This window comes from Marmota flaviventris, chromosome 6 (genome assembly GCF_047511675.1).
Source record: "Marmota flaviventris isolate mMarFla1 chromosome 6, mMarFla1.hap1, whole genome shotgun sequence".
NCBI lineage: Eukaryota > Metazoa > Chordata > Mammalia > Rodentia > Sciuridae > Marmota > Marmota flaviventris.
The window spans coordinates 81,731,763-81,749,576 of NC_092503.1; positions in this window are offsets into that span (position 1 = coordinate 81,731,763).

Sequence of the window (17,814 nt, forward strand, 5' to 3'; positions counted from 1 at the left end):
TTGTTTTGTTTGTATCTATTATTGCTCCCTTTTAAGACCTGGCCAATACTGCATTGATCCTATAGGTAGTCTCTAGGGAAAGATTTTGGCTGGTCAATTTAAAGGTTCCCATTTTTTAGCCATGGTTTTGGGGTTCCTCTGTGGTTGTCTCTCTCTGTGTTTCTTTTTTGTACAGTCGTGAAATTGGAGTTGGTCTGTCAGAGGTAAAGTAAGTTGAAAAAAAGACTACCTTCATAGGTATAAGCCTGTCTAAGTCATGTTTTAGTGTAATGAACTGGCTTTTAAATAGCTTTCTGGATTATTATACAATCTTAGAGTTGATCTATTAAAGATAAAGTAAGTATAAGAAATTTGTATGTGAAGATCTTGTCTGTTTTAAAGGTTTCCATCTGTCAGCCCTGGTTTTGGTGATCCTCTCTCATTTGTGTTTTTTTGTTTAGTTTGTTTTGTATCTGTTACTGGACCTTTAAGAAGATCTGGGCCATGATGCAATGATCTTACTGGTAGTCTCTTGAGCAAAGACATCTTGGCTGAATGGGCCTGTCTTCAAGGAAGCCTAAGTAAAAGGATGGAAAGAGCCTTCTCCATTGCATATCAATATGCCTCATATAAGAAAAATGCCTCAAAGGAGACTTTGGGTACAACTGACAGTGGGGAACTCACTTAAAGTTGACAGTATGATGATAATGATAAGGTAAACAGGTCAGGTTCAAAAATATCCTGTGCTCCAACCCATTGAATGCCACCTGGGAGAGAAAAGATGAAGCAGAGCTTTTGTATATTTCAGATTGTCTGATTCCTCTCCTAGGATAACATTTTTTTTTTGTCTAAGTCACATGCACAGATAATATTCATAAGGATTGTTTCTGAATATGAATTTAAGAAAGGGTCCAAAATTAGAAAATATTAAAGTTACAGGTATAAAAATATATTTTAGCACAGAAAATTAGAAGGTAAAAGAAATGTTTCTAGATGAGAAAGTATTTTGTCTGGTAAATTAATATTCTTGAGCTAAAGTCCAAGATGAAAGAGGAGAAAACTAAGAATGTAAAGAAGTTGTGAATGTTTAAGTCAGTCACAGAAGGTTTGCAGAAGGCAAATCTCAACAAGTTTGTGTTTGTGATCAAATTGGCTATAATTAGCACAGTCAAAATTATTTGAACTTTAATGTACTGATATGAAACAAAGTCTGAAACATTGATGTGTTCTTATCTATCACCATAATTTTCTTATATTTTTAAGGTCTTATTACTTCAGGAAACTAAGTCTTAAAGGAATTAATGTTTCTACATGTTTTAAAGTCATAATTAATTATTTCATAATTGGTTATACAAAAAAAACTCTTATTTAGTGATAACAATGTAGTTGACACCCTAAATATATGTGACTATGTATAAATGTATGCATATGAGAACTATTTCTGTCTAAGCCTTATCTAAGTATTATGTAAAGTTTATAAAATGAAATTTTATATATGTTTACCAGCAAGATAACAAATAAGTGCTCTCTTTTTTACTTTGTATCTGACATAGAAGGGTCAAACTGTCTTTTGAAGAGACTTGTCTTCTGTTTCCTTTGACTAAGTCAATTTCTGACCATTAACACTGTTTCCTAAATGTAGAAGAGATTTAAAGCTATCCTTTGATCTTTGTTAACCTATCCAGACCTGTGGTTATTGTTATTATACACTCTGGATTCTAAATTCTACTTTAAAAGTTATAAGAATTTTAAGGCTATCCTCAGATTTTTTTCTTAACCCATGCAGACCTATGATTATTGTTACCATATACTCTGGATTCTAAGTTGTCCTTCAAAAGTTAAACTTAGTTAAATGTAAAGCTTAGGAAAACACTTTGCCAAGTTGGTGCTCTCCAAACTAAAATTATCAGTAAAAAAAAATCTTGGATTTATATAGAAATAACAAATTTGGTTTGTACTTATTCACATCATGTGATATTTTATAGCTGGATAAAATAAACTGTTGTCAATAAGTTAAAAAAGAAGACTTCACAGGTATTTGTCTGGCATGATAAGGTTTTTGAAAAAGAACAAATAAAATGCTGCCAAGAAATATAGCCACAGGAATCAAGTACTATGTATTTACTTGTTACTGTTTTTTCAAGGTTAAATACTAGACTTGTGAAAAACAGATCAAATTATGTGATTTAAAGAAGCCTTGAAGGGACTTTAGAGGTCATATGACTCATCTCATTTTTCAAATCCCAAGTGGTTGTACATCCTCTGTTTAGACACAGCAGTTCCTTTGGTAGGGAATTAAACTCAGTCTCTCTTGTGATAAACCTGACTGGTGTGTGAAGTATTTCTATTGTTCTAAATAAAGAAAAAAAATTATATATATAAAAAATACAGGCTCCACTTATAATCCCATTGCTTCTCTAAAAGGTCCACATGAGAAAAAAAAATTCCATTCCTTTTCCATGTAGCAATCCCTTAAATAGTCACTACCATTGCTCCCTAGTTTAGCAGTCCCTGCCTCCCAATCCCTCTTACATGGAAGTTTACATTACTGTATAACTTAAAGAATGACATGCAGAAGTAAACTCTTGTGTGATATTACCACAAACATCATAAATACTTTCAGTCCAGATGTTATAGTCCAGTTGCTGTTATTTGGACAATGACATTGCATATTGATACCTTGAAGATTGTCTGTCATCTAAAACCTTCCCAGCCTTCACTTAATGCATACAGTTTACCAGGACATGTGCTCTATTTTGTAGTAATGAACTTGAACTTTTGGAACCATTTGATTAATCTTAGACCTTTTCTACTAAAAAAAATTTCAAAACATTCAGTTACGCTCATCTCTGGGCACAGCCTCAGTTACCCTGGATGCAAATTCCTACTACCTCCGTGGTAGCTGCTGCTGAACCACCACCTGCACCGCTACTGTCATTGCTGCAGCCTCTGATTCCCTGATGCCAACCTGAGATCTCCTGGGGGTCTTCTTTCTGGGTACTGCTTCCACAGAAGAAATTGCTGCCCCTGATACAATTGAAGCCGACACTCCTGCTGACCCCCGGAGATTGCCTGGTGATGCTGCCCCCACAGTTGCAGTTGTAGCTGTCACTGCTGCCAACACTACTGCCTGCCACCAACCACCACCACTACCGCTGCTACCATAGCCTGGAGCACTGCTTCAGAGGAGACTCCAGGTTTGGTTGCACATGGCTGCACCCATTGGGATACCAGCCAGGGCCTGGGGTCTGGGTGCCAGCAGGTTAACCACCACAAGAGCCTCTGTCTGGGAACTCCAGATGGAACCTGCAGGTCCAGTGTGGGGGGTGCCTGTGGGTTTGGAGAAGCCTGAGGTCTTCCTGCTGAGAGTGCTGGTGGCCCTTGTCTTGCTGCTGCATTTCAGGGTTGCTCCTTTGCATGAGTGTATCCCTGGTGGTCTCTCTGCAAGTAGGAGCAGCATTGAGATCCTGGGACTGCAGTGTGGCCAAGCCTGAGGTATCTAAACCCCATATTGGTGGGATAGAGACTGGGTTTGTGAGGGCTGATCTGGGTTTGGTGATCCCAAGAGATGTCAGAGACAAGGCTGAGAAACTGTAGAACACTGACAAAGACAGTTTGACTTTCCAGCAAGATTTATTTTATTGTACTTTATTTTTTGATTCACTAATCTCTCTACCATATTTGGAACAGGTGTTTTTTATGCATCAGTGTGTGGAGGACAAAGGTATATGAATGGTGTTTTGCATTTTTGTTGTATTCTTATATCTTTAATTTTTTCTCTGTTTGTTTTCTTCCTCTCTCTTCTATTTGCTTTCCAACTTTTCTCCAATGAATAGCCAATCTCTGTCAGCTCCTCTTTGACTCTTCCTGTGAATTTATACTTCTAGCTTTTCTCTTCCTCCCTTGTGAATATTGCATACTACACTACCTCTGTTCTCTCATCCACCATTTGAAATTGTCAATTTTTTAACAAATTCTCTGTTTGTACTATAGATAGTTATTGAACTCATCAATAACTCATCAATAACTGCAATAAAGTAGTGAACACCTCAGTGAGAGCTATTAGGTTTAAGGCTATATAATGTGTACACTGGGTGCTGTTGATATTGGTCTCACCAGTAAAGGCAAAACACTGGAAACCTTCAGGGACACTATAAGTCTACAGGGTAGAATTTATCCTGCCTTAGATCCATACTTTTGATTGGAAAACACACTAACAACATGAAAAAACAAGAGAATAAAGTGCTCCAGACAAACCAACATGCTTCAACAACAGAAACCACTGATAACACAGTAGAAGAAATGTCCAAGAAGGAGTTCAGATTGTACATAGTTAAACTGATATGTGAAGTAAAGGATAGTATAAGGAATGAAGTCAAAGAAAAAATACAGGAAGTGAAAGGCCACATCAATAAAGAGTTAGAGATCATTAAAAAAAGCAGAAATCCTCAAAAGAAGAAATCAATAAACCAAATTATAAATTCAATAGAAAGCATCACCAACAGATTAGACCACTTGGAAAACAGAACGTCAGACAATGAAGACAAAATATATAATCTTTTTTTTTATATATTTTTTTTTATTGTTGGTTTTTCAAAACGTTACATAGTTCTTGATATATCATCTTTCACACTTTGCTTCAAGTGGGTTATGAACTCCCATTTTTAGCCCATATACAGATTGCAGAATCACATCAATTACACATCCATTGATTTACATATTGCCATACTAGTGACTGTCATGTTCTGCTACCTTTCCTATCCTCTACTATCCCCCCTCCCCTCCCCTCCCCACCCCTCTTCTCTCTCTACCCCCTCTACTGACCTTCATTTCTACCCCTTGTATTATTTTTCCCTTTCCCCTCATTTCCTCTTGTATGTTCTTTTGTATAACCCTGAGGGTCTCCTTCCATTTCCATGCAATTTCCCTTTTCTCTCCCTTTCCCTCCCACCTCTCATCTCTGTTTAATGTTAATCCTCTTCTCATGCTCTTCATTCCTACTCTGTTTTTAGTTACTCTCCTTATATCAAAGAAGACATTTGGCATTTGTTTTTTAGGGATTGGCTAGCTTCACTTAGCATAATCTGCTCTAGTGCCATCCATTTCCCTGCAAATTCTATGATTTTGTCATTTTTTAATGCAGAGTAATACTCCATTGTGTATAAATGCCACATTTTTTTTATCCATTCGTCTATTGAAGGGCATCTGGGTTGGTTCCACAGTCTTGCTATTGTGAATTGAGCTGCTATGAACATCAATGTAGCAGTGTCCCTGTAGCATGCTCTTTTTAGGTCTTTAGGGAATAGACCAAGAAGGGGAATAGCTGGGTCAAATGGTGGCTCCATTCCCAGCTTTCCAAGAAATCTCCATACTGCTTTCCAAATTGGCTGCACCAATTTGCAGTCCCACCAGCAATGTACAAGTGTACCCTTTTCCCCACATCCTCACCAGCACTTCTTGTTGTTTGACTTCATAATGGCTGCCAATCTTACTGGAGTGAGATGGTATCTTAGGGTGGTTTTGATTTGCATTTCTCTGACTGCTAGAGATGGTGAGCATTTTTTCATGTACTTGTTGATTGATTGTATGTCCTCCTCTGAGAAGTGTCTGTTCAGGTCCTTGGCCCATTTGTTGATTGGGTTGTTTGTTATCTTATTGTCTAATTTTTGGAGTTCTTTGTATACTCTGGATATTAGGGCTCTATCTGAAGTGTGAGGAGTAAAGATTTGTTCCCAGGATGTAGGCTCCCTACTTACCTCTCTTATTGTTTCTTTAGCTGAGAAAAAACTTTTTAGTTTGAGTAAGTCCCATTTGTTGATTCTAGTTATTAACTTTTGTGCTATGGGTGTCCTATTGAGGAATTTGGAGCCCGACCCCACAGTATGTAGATCGTAGCCAACTTTTTCTTCTATCAGACGGCGTGTCTCTGATTTGATATCAAGCTCCTTGATCCATTTTGAATTAACTTTTGTGCATGGCGAGAGAAAGGGATTCAGTTTCATTTTGTTGCATATGGATTTCCAGTTTTCCCAGCACCATTTCTTGAAGATGCTATCCTTCCTCCATTGCATGCTTTTAGCCCCTTTATCAAATATAAGATAGTTGTAGTTTTGTGGATTGGTTTCTGTGTCCTCTATTCTGTACCATTGGTCCACCCGCCTGTTTTGGTACCAGTACCATGCTATTTTTGTTACTATTGCTCTGTAGTATAGTTTGAAGTCTGGTATCGCTATACCGCCTGATTCACACTTCCTGCTTAGCATTGTTTTTGCTATTCTAGGTCTTTTATTTTTCCATATGAATTTCATGATTGCTTTCTCTATTTCTACAAGAAATGCCGTTGGGATTTTGATTGGCATTGCATTAAACCTATAGAGAACTTTTGGTAATATCGCCATTTTGATGATGTTAGTTCTGCCTGTCCATGAACAGGGTATATTTTTCCATCTTCTAAGATCTTCTTCTATTTCTCTCTTTAGGGTTCTGTAGTTTTCATTGTATAAGTCTTTCACCTCTTTTGTTAGGTTGATTCCCAAGTATTTTATTTTTTTTGAAGATATTGTGAATGGAGTGGTTGTCCTCATTTCCATTTCAGAGGATTTGTCGCTGATATACAGGAATGCCTTTGATTTATGCGTGTTGATTTTATATCCTGCCACTTTGCTGAATTCATTTATTAGCTCTAATAGTTTCTTTGTAGAGCCTTTTGGGTCTGCTAGGTATAGAATCATATCATCTGCAAATAGTGATAATTTAAGTTCTTCTTTTCCTATTTTTATGCCTTTAATTTCTTTCGTCTGTCTAATTGCTCTGGCCAGTGTTTCGAGAACTATGTTGAACAGAAGTGGTGAGAGAGGGCATCCCTGTCTTGTTCCAGATTTTAGAGGGAATGCCTTCAATTTTTCTCCATTCAGAATGATGCTAGCCTGAGGCTTAGCATAGATTGCTTTTACAATATTGAGGTATGTTCCTGTTATCCCTAGTTTTTCTAGAGTTTTGAACATAAAGGGATGCTGTACTTTGTCGAATGCTTTTTCTGCATCTATCAAGATGATCATATGGTTCTTATTTTTAAGTCTATTGATGTGGTGAATAACATTTATTGATTTCCGTATATTGAACCAGCCTTGCATCCCAGGGATGAATCCTACTTGATCATGGTGCACAATTTTTTTGATATGTTTTTGTATCTGATTCGCCAGAATTTTATTGAGGATTTTTGCATCTAGGTTCATTAGAGATATTGGTCTGTAGTTTTCTTTCTTTGAAGTGTCTTTGTCTGGTTTAGGTATCAGGGTGATGTTGGCCTCGTAGAATGAATTTGGAAGTTCTCCCTCTTTTTCTATTTCCTGAAGTAGCTTGAAAAGTATTGGTATTAGTTCCTCTTTAAAGATTTTGTAAAACTCTGCTGTATACCCATCCGGTCCTGTGCTTTTCTTAATTGGTAGTCTTTTGATGGTTTCTTCTATTTCCTCAATTGATATTGGTCTGTTTAGGTTGTCTATATCCTCCTGACTCAATCTGGGCAGATCATATGACTTCAGAAATTTATCGATGCCTTCACTATCTTCTAATTTATTGGAGTATAAGGATTCAAAATAATTTTTGATTATCTTCTGTATTTCTGAAGTGTCTGTTGTGATATTGCCTTTTTCATCCCATATGCTAGTAATTTGAGTTCTCTCTCTTCTTCTCTTCGCTAGCAATGCTAAGGGTCTATCGATTTTGTTTATTTTTTCAAAGAACCAACTTTTAGTTTTGTCAATTTTTTCAATTGTTTCTTTTGTTTCGATTTCATTAATTTCAGCTCTGATTTTAATTATTTCTTGCTTTCTACTTCTTTTGCTGTTGTTTTGCTCTTCTTTTTCTAGGATTTTGAGATGAAGTATGAGATCATTTATTTGTTGTTTTTTTCTTTTTTTAAGGAATGAACTCCAAGCAATGAATTTTCCTCTTAGAACTGCTTTCAATGTGTCCCATAGATTCCGATATGTTGTGTCTGTGTTTTCATTAATCTCTAAGAATTTTCTAATATCCTCCTTGATGTCTTCTATAACCCATTGATCATTCAGTAACCTATTGTTCATTCTCCAGGTGATGTATGCTTTTTCCTTCCTTCTTTTATCGTTGATTTTCAGTTTCATTCCATTATGATCAGATAGGATGCATGGTATTATCTCTACTCCTTTATATTGTCTAAGAGTTTCCCTGTGACATAATATATGATCTATTTTTGAGAAGGATCCATGTGCTGCTGAGAAAAAAGTGTAACTGCTTGATGTTGGGTGGTATATTCTATATATGTCAATTAAGTCTAGGTTATTAATTGTGTTATTGAGTTCTATAGTTTCCTTATTCAACTTTTGTTTGGAAGATCTGTCCAGTGGCGAGAGAGGTGTGTTGAAGTCTCCCATGATTATTGTATGGTGGTCTATTAGACTCTTGAACTTGAGAAGAGTTTGTTTGATGAACATAGGTGCATCATTGTTTGTGGCATATATATTTATGATTGTTATGTCTTATTGGTGTATGGTTCCCTTAAGCAGTATGTAGTGTCCCTCTTTATCCCTTTTGATTAACTTTGGCTTGAAATCTATTTTATTTGATATGAGTATGGACACTCCTGCTTGTTTCCGAAGTCCATATGAGTGATATGATTTTTCCCAACCTTTCACCTTCAGCCTATGTATGTCTTTTCCTATCAAATGCGTCTCCCGTAGGCAGCATATTGTTGGGTCTTGTTTTGAGATCCATTCTACTAGCCTGTGTCTCTTAATTGGTGAGTTTAAGCCATTAACATTTAGGGTTATTATTGAGATATGGGTTGTTCTTCCAGCCATATTTGTTTATTTCTGTTACTAAACATGGTTTGTTTTCCTCTTTGATTATTCCCCCCCCTCTTTACTGTCCTACCTCCCACTGTTGGTTTTCATTGTTATTTTCCATTTCCTCTTCCTGTAATGTTTTGCCGAGGATGTTTTGAAGAGATGGTTTTCTAGCTGCATATTCTTTTAACTTTTGTTTGTCGTGGAAGGTTTTAATTTCATCTTCCATCCTGAAGCTTAATTTCTCTGGATACACAATTCTTGGTTGGAACCCATTTTCTTTCAGTGTTTGAAATATGTTATTCCAGGATCTTCTAGCTTTCAGAGTCTGTGTTGAAAGATCAGCTGTTATCCTGATTGGCTTGCCCCTAAATGTAATCTGCTTCCTTTCTCTTGTAGCTTTTAAAATTCTCTCCTTATTCTGTATGTTGGGCATCTTCATTATAATGTGTCTAGGTGTGGATCTCTTATAATTTTGCACATTCGGCGTCCTGTAGGCTTCTAGAATTTGGGATTCTGTCTCATTCTTCAAGTCTGGGAAGTTTTCTCGTATTATTTCATTGAATAAATTGCTCATTCCTTTGGTATGGAGTTCTATACCTTCCTGTATCCCAATGACTCTTAAGTTTGGTCTCTTAATGTTATCCCATATTTCTTGGATGTTCTGCTCATGGTTTCTTAACAGTCTTGCTGAGCTGTCTATGTTCTTTTCCAGTTGAAATACTTTGTCTTCATTGTCTGATGTTCTATCTTCTAAGTGTTCTACTCTGCTGGTAGTATTCTCAATTGAGTTTTTAAGTTGGTTTATTGCTTCCTGCATTTCTAGGATTTCTGTTTGTTTGTTTTTTATAACCTCTATCTCCCTGTATAGTTGATCCTTTGCTTCCTGGATTTGTTTGTGTAATTCCTTATCAAAGTGATCTTTCATTGTCTGATTTTGCTGTCTAATGTCTTCCTTGATACTCCAGATCATCTGAAGCATATATATCCTGAATTCTTTATCTGACATTCCATCTGCTGCAGCTGTTACCTCTTCTAACGTTGAGTTGACCTGCATTGCTTGTAGTCCTTTCTTTCCTTGTCTTTTCATACTGCTTGCGTTTCTTTCTTCTTGGTGAAACTGTTGTGTTTTTGAAATTTTTTCCCCCCCTATATATTTATATTGCTCTTGTATAGTTGAAAAGTCTCCCTTGCAGGTGCGGGCGGGGGCTGTGCTCTGCCCCTCCTCCAATTGGTGTGAGGTGTCTACCACGCCCGCGGACCCCTGGGCCTGATCTGCCGTTCTGTCGCAGGTCTGCCTACCTTGCAGGTGGGGGCGAAGGCTCTGCCCTGCCCCTCCTACCACGCCCGGGGACCGCTAGGCCTGATCTGCAGGTTGGTCGCAGGTCTGCCCACCTTGCGGGCACGGGTGTCAGTTCCGCTCCGCCCCCACTCCAATTGGGGTCACTTGACCACCACACAGGCGGGCCGCTGGGCCTGATCTGGGCGCTGGCGAAGGCTCTGCTCTGCCCCTACTCCAGTTGGGGTGAAGTGTGTACCACGCTGGCAGGCCGCTGGGCCTGATCCACCAGTCTGTCGCAGGTCTGCTTACCTTGCGGGCGCGGGCGGTGGCTCTGCCCTGCCCCTCCTACCACGCCTGCAGACCGCTGGGCCTGATCTGCAGGTTGGTCGCAGGTCTGCCTACCTTGCGGGCGCGGGCAGCGGCCCCGCTCTTCCCCTCTGGCTCGATGACAAAGCGAGAGAGACTCGGGTATCTGTGACTCACCCTCCCTACCAAGGGACCAACTGTTTCTGTCGCCGCTGGCACCGATGAAGTTTTCTCCTCAGCCGCTCTCCGATGACATCAGATCTCTGCCATGCTGGCATCCCCTGTTCAATGGCTGAATCCCATTTTCTTCTCTTCCAATAGGCAGAGCTGTGCCCTCTGAGCTGAGCTTCTGCCCTCTATGTGCTGACAGAAATCCCTGTACGGTGGCTCCTGGGAGTCTCTCAATCCTGTTAGTCCAGAGCCCCTTCACTTATCCGGCCCCTCCCCCTGTTCCTCCTCCCAGCCAGCCAGCCAGGTCCTGTTCACCAGAGGCGGTTCCCCAAGGATCTGATTACACTTGCAGCCCCACCACGTGTCCTATATCCCGAACGATGAACACCCTCTCTGTCATTCATCTAAGCCCCAGTGCTGTGGTGGGGTGATCTGGGAACCAACAGTTTAATTTTTCCGGACCCCTTTGGTGGGCACGCCCCCAGAAACTGGCGGCTAAGATCTTGGGTGTCGCCGCTGGTGTTAAGGGGAGGTGGGGATCTGGAATCCCCTCTGCTTCCCTACAGACATGCCCCCGGTGGTTTCCTGGCTGCTTGTATCTGGAGGGGGTGGGAGTCACACACCTGCTAATGTGGATTCCGCTGGGAAGGAATTCTGGCGGAACTCTGGTGATGTCACCACTCTGCTATGGCGGGCCCCAGGCTCCTTGCCGGAGTGTCCGAAGGGAGGGGTGGGACTGGTCTGTCTCTGGTTGGTTTCAGCTCCCGGTTTGCTATTTCATGAAGGCTTGGCGAGAGACCTCTTCCTAGAGTCCCTGCACCGCTCCTGCTGCGCTGCAACTCGGAGCCTATCTGCCCTGACGCGGGGGCCGCGTGCAGGCAGCCGACAGTCGCCGAGTCGCGCGGGCAGCGGCTGGCGGGTCTGGACCTCTGCGCTGCGTGGCGGAGATTCACTCGTCTAGCGCAGACTGTCACCTCCAAAAATCCTACCGATTCCCGGCGGATCTCTCTTTAGTGGAATTTTGCTAGGAGTTTCTCAGCAGGTCGAATCTAAGCGTATCCATGCGTCTCTCTGACCCCGTTGTTGAGGAGGTACTGAAAGTGCTGCCTCCCCTCTCGCCACCATGTTGGATCCTCTGTGTCAAAATATATAATCTTGAAAGTAGAGTTGAATGTACAGAGAAGAGGTAGAAAACCATAAACAGAACATACAAGAATTATTGGATAACATGAAAAGACTAAATTTAAGAGTCATTGAAATAGACGAAGGAGCAGAGATACAAACCAAAGGAATGCACAATCTTGTCAATGATATAATAGCAGAAAATTTTCCAAATCTAAAGAATGAAATGGAAAATCAAATACAAGAGGCTTATAGAACCCCAAATGAACAAAATTATAGCATACCCACACTAAGACACATTATATTGAGAATGATTAACACAGAGAATAAAGATAAAATCTTAAAGGCTGTGAGAGAAAAAATAAATCAAATTATGTAGTGGGGGAAATCAATTCGGATCTCAACTGATTTCTCAATCCAGACCCTCAAAGGTAGGAGATCCTGGAATAATATATTTTAAGCTCTGAAAGAAAATAGATGCCAACTAAGAATTTTATATCCAGCAAAATTAAGTTGCAGATTTGAAGATGAAATTAAAACATTCCATGATAAACAAAAATTAAAAGAATTCACAACTAGAAAGCCTAAACTACAGAGCATTCTCAACAAAATATTTCATGAGGATGAAGTGAAAAAAAAATGTGAAAACCAGCAAAGGAGGATGTGCACTAAATGGACATTTAACCAAATGAGAAACTAGACAAATCAAAAACCAGAATTAAACTCAGAAATTAACTCAGTTAATTCCTATCAGGGTATTAATTCACTGATTAGGTTAATACTCTCACAACCCAATCATTTCTCCTCTAAGCCTTCTTGTATTGGCTCACACATGAGCTTTTTGTAGGCTACCTCACAATCAAGCATAGTACCTAGATAGCATATCACAGGAAATTTTTATGTGTATTTACCCCCATCCAATCCCTTGTAATTAATTTTAATTCTTCTTGCCTTTGTTTATAATTATCACCTTTTAAACTAGGAAGAAGTGAGTTGAATCACCTTGAAATGGTCCTCTATGTATTATTAGACAGCTATTTTTTATTATAATCTTTCCAATAGACTGAAAAGCTTCAGTGCCATGAGTTCTTCTTCATGCAACTTTATTTGTTGAAACTTTGATTCATTTATGACACTAAAATTGGTTTTCTATTATAGTGACAAAATGTAATCTTAATGTAATTCTCTTAATGAGATCTGATAAATGTTAAATGGAGTGGAATAATTATTTTGTTTAGGTAAATACAGAATATTTTTCTTTTTTAATAACCATATTTAGCTGAATTATTTTCTAGGACTTCATTCCTAAGATTTATTCATTATTAATTTTTACAACAATTTCTCTTAATTTTCCTATCTACTTACACAAACCATCTAAAGGGTAGGGGTGGAAGAGGAAGCTTTGTTTCTCTTTCACACAGAGAAGTTTATATCACTTTCTTTTTTGCTTTTGGGATTGCAATGGAAGTCAGGTGTCATGCAACAAGAAGGGAGAGAGAGGAGGCAAAGGAAGAGGGTAACTAATGTTGGCATTTTAATTGCAGATTCCTGAAGTCATTATGCTTTTGTTCCCATTGTGGGGAGAAGGAAGGTGACAAACTGTGGCAAAGTCTGGGCCCTACATCCATGTTGCTCCTATTGCTGAAAGTGGAATCTCTCCTGCATGGAGTCAAAGGGTTCTGGTGTATGCCACTCCCACACAAATCTGCAAATTAAGTCTGCTATGGAAATACATTGCATGAAACCTTGAGGAAAGATTAACTGCTATAAGGCAGGGGGGTGAGGTAGGTTCCTGAAGGATTTACTCTCCTAATTGTTCTAAAAACAGACAGAAAAGCAACCAGAGTCCAAGAAGATGACCCAAATCATGGCCTTACTAGATGGGTCTGTGCTTATAGCTAGGAGATCAGAAATCCTGCTAAGTTCCCATTAATATAGAATTAGTCAAAGTAAATTTTGTAATTAAGACAGTTGTGAAAACCTGTGCTTTATCTCTTTAAAATGTTTACCTAGTCTACTTGAAAACATAAATAGCTACAAAAGAAAAGGTTTAAAAAACACAAACACATAATTGCAAAGGGAAAAAGAAGTGCCAGTTATCTTGATTTCATACTTTTAATGATTTTATTAAAGACTTTATTTTATTTTTTTACTTTTTAAAATTAAATTGATTTTAATTAATATATGATAAGATAAATATTCTATATATTTATGAGGTGCCATGTAATATTTTGATGTATGTATAAATTGTGTAATGTTCAGATCACATCTGTATTCAAAACACATCTACCTTCTCAAATATGCATCATTTCTTTATAGTGAAAATATGCAAAACCCCTTCATTTAGCTTTTTAAAATATATAGTACATTATTGGTATCTGTATTCAACTTCCTGTATAATAGCATCTCAGAACTTCTTACTTCTCTCTAATTCTGTCTTAGTACCCATTGAAAGCTTTCCCATCTCTCCCTTCTGCTACTCTCCCAACCTCTGGTAACCACAGCTCTACTTTCAATTGCTATGAATCAATGTTTTTATATTCCACATATGAATGGGCTCCTGGGTACTGGCTTTTCTTATTTCACCTAACATAATGATCTCAGTTCCATTCATGTTTGTGCAAATGACAAGATCTAATTTTTTGTTATGACTAAATAGTATTTATTGTGTATATGTAACACATTTTCTTTATCCATTCATCATTTGACAGATACTTAGTTTCTTTCTATTTCTTGGCTATTATGAATAGTGGCTGCAATAAACACAGGGGGTGCACATGTCTCTTTAACATACTGATTTCATTTTCTTTGGACATATACCCAGGAGTAGGCTTACTAAATCTCCATACTTATTTCCATAAGTCTTTATTTTTATTTTTATAAGAGAGAGAGAGAGAAGAGAGAGAATTTAATATTTATTTTTCAGTTTTAGGTGGACACAACATCTTTATTTTATTTTTATGTGGTGCTGAGGATCGAACCCAGCGCCCCGCGCATGTCAGGCGAGCACATTACCACTTGAGCCACATCCCCAGCCCCAAGCCTTTATTTTTTAAAGAGCACTTTTAGGTTCACAGCAGAATTGAGAGGAAGATGCAAAGGTTCCCCCACAGTCCCTTCTTTATGCTCCCTGCCCCCACATATGCATAGCTCCCTCTATTTGTTACCATTGATGGATCTACTTTGATACCATTATAATTACCCAAAATCAATAATTTACATTAGGTTCACTCTTGATGTTGTACATTATATGGGTTTGGAAAAATGTGTAATGACATCTATCCATTACTGTAGCATCCTATGGAGCACTTTCACTACCGAATATTGTTCTGTACTCCAGCTATTCATCCCACCCCACCCCTCTCGTCCCTTGGTAAACACTGATCTTTTCACTGTCTCCATAGTTTTGCCTTTTGTCAGAATGCCATATGCTTGGAATCAGTAGGTAGCCTTTTCTGATTGGTTTTCTTTCATTTATTAATATGCATTTATGTTTCCTCCATGTTATTTCATATCTTGTAATAGCTTATTTCTTTTTAGCACTGAATTCTATTCCATTGTACAAATTACCAGTTTATTCACTCATTCAACTATTAAAGGTCATCTTGACTACTTTCAAATTTTGATAATCATGAATAAAGCTGCTACAATTAAAAAAAATAAAAAATAAAAAATAAAGGGTAGGGGTGAAATTTAGGAAAGAACTTACTAGTAGCTGCTCATTATCTCAATTTACCAATTTTTGACCAAGTCTTCAGCCTATTAATCTATTCATATTTTCATACTTTTCTTTTCTGGAAATTAAAAATTTTGCTAAACTATATGCCAACAAAAACACAGGGAATATTCATGGGATGAATTCTGATGACTCCAAATCAGGAAAGTGGAGAGATTGGGGTAGATTTATTCCTTGAACCACACTGAGCATAGAACAATTCAAGAGATTCCCATAACTACTCTCAGATTTAATAATTTCTTAAAAGTATCACAGAACTCATAAACATTATTTTACTTATGTTTATAGCCTACTGCAACAAAAGAATGCAGATTAAATTAGCTAAATTCATCAACAAAGGGACATATAGGACGGATCTAGGAAAGAACAGATATGAAACTTCTAGCTGTCTTCTCTTTGTGAATCACACTGACAATTTTTATTTCTCCCACCAGTGATGTTTGAAATTCTTCAAAGAGTAAAGCTGAACAGCATCGGTGTACAGGGTTTCTATTGGTGTTGGCCACATAGGTATGGCTCACTGCCTACAAAATTAACTGTCTCCAGATCTGGGGGTAAAATCATGTGGGAGTAGCTGACACTGCTTTGTCTCTCCTATCAAGGATCCTATGCTTCTTATTTCCAACTTAAGGCAGGACCCCTTTTGTTTTTGCCTAACTTAAGGTTGGAGCTAGACCAAAAAGTTGCCTTGCTCAGAGCCTGCAATGGCATCTCAGGAAATCATCCTGTGTGCTATTCCTGGGTTATCTCCTACTCCAAATATCTGTTGTTGTCAGGTTAGAACATTTCTCTTTTATATTGCTCTTGTTGCTTGTCTTATGTTTTGATTATCTCTTTAGTTGTATATTGCTTAATGTTATTCCTAGAGTTCTGTCTCCTTTAGTTCACAAGGAGTGACATTTTTGTTCTTTCATATTATTATAGAATTCTTAAAGTTAATGTTACTTAAAGATTTTATTTTATCTTTATTAATGTGAGGAAGTACAGAGAGGCTGTACTCAGATTACTCTTCTGAGATAGAATTCACTACCGCTTTTTCTGTGTATCACCGAAGAAAACTCCTAAAACTTAAACATTAGGAGCTAGAGAGAGAGAGATAGTATGATTCATCCTTATGTTTTTAAAATAGTAACTATTTTTATAAGCAATATGTTGATCAATGCAAAAACTGTTGAAAAATGTAAAAAATTAAGTCATCTTACTACTAAAATACTGTCATATTAATCTCTTCATATTCAAAGTTATAAATAAGTACATATAAAACATATATATGTGCTATATATCTAACCATACTTATATTTTACAGCATGATATTGTCATTAATAAATATGATATGAACATATGTCAGTATTTTTTGAGATAATTTTTAATTAATATGTATTGTTCTGTTATACCAAATACAATATAATCTACTTAACCAAATATTTCTTGTCGAAGGGACATTTAAGTATTTCCAGTTTTGTGCAAATACAAATAGCATAGCTCTGAGCTCTGTTTGAATCTTAGCACAGAATTTTCACTGATTCTCTAAGAAAGTAGTTTAAATAATAGTGCTACTAAGAATTTACATACGAAGGTTTAATACATGTTGCCAACACTGTCATAAATTTATGCTCCTGTCAGCATTGTAGGAAAGTGGGATGTTTCTACATTTTTCACCAAAACTAGGCTTTATTATTCTGTATATTACTGTTTAATTTGTGATTACTCAGGGTTAAACATTTATCTTACTTTCATTTGCTTTTTTTTTTCCTTTGGAGAATTGCCTATTCATCTTCTTCTGTTTGGGTAATCTTTTTTTTTAATTGATTTCAATATGTTCCTGTCTGTTCAGAGCCTAGAAAAGGAGTAAGACCTCTTATCATTCATACAAGAGATGATGTCATCAGCAAACAGCAACAGCTATTCTACTTCCTTTTTTCTTTGGATGTTTTTCTTTCTTTCTCTTGACTAATTTATCTGGTGAGGACATTCAGTACTTTATAAAATTGTGAGAGGGATCATCCTTGTCTTGTTCCTGATCTTGGAGGAAAAGCTTTCAATTTTCACTGTTGAGTATTCTGAATTAGTTGAGTATAGTAGAATCAGGCAAGAGAGATAAGAGATCAGACTTGGGACTTCAGATGTCTTAGTCTATAAAGACAACCTTCATTTAATTTTTGCACACAGTGAACATTACAAAAATGTTGTAATGATAGGCAGCTGGCTGTATATCAGGAACTGATCAAAGAACTGCGGACCATGATCTAACCTGTAGCTATTCCATAATAATGAAATTTAATCAACAAGATGATACAGTCCAAGAAAATACCAAGGGATCTCTGTGAAAATCATTCACTATTCCAAAATATGTCTGTCTGTCTTAATTCAAGGATGGGTAAATAAGCAGAAAC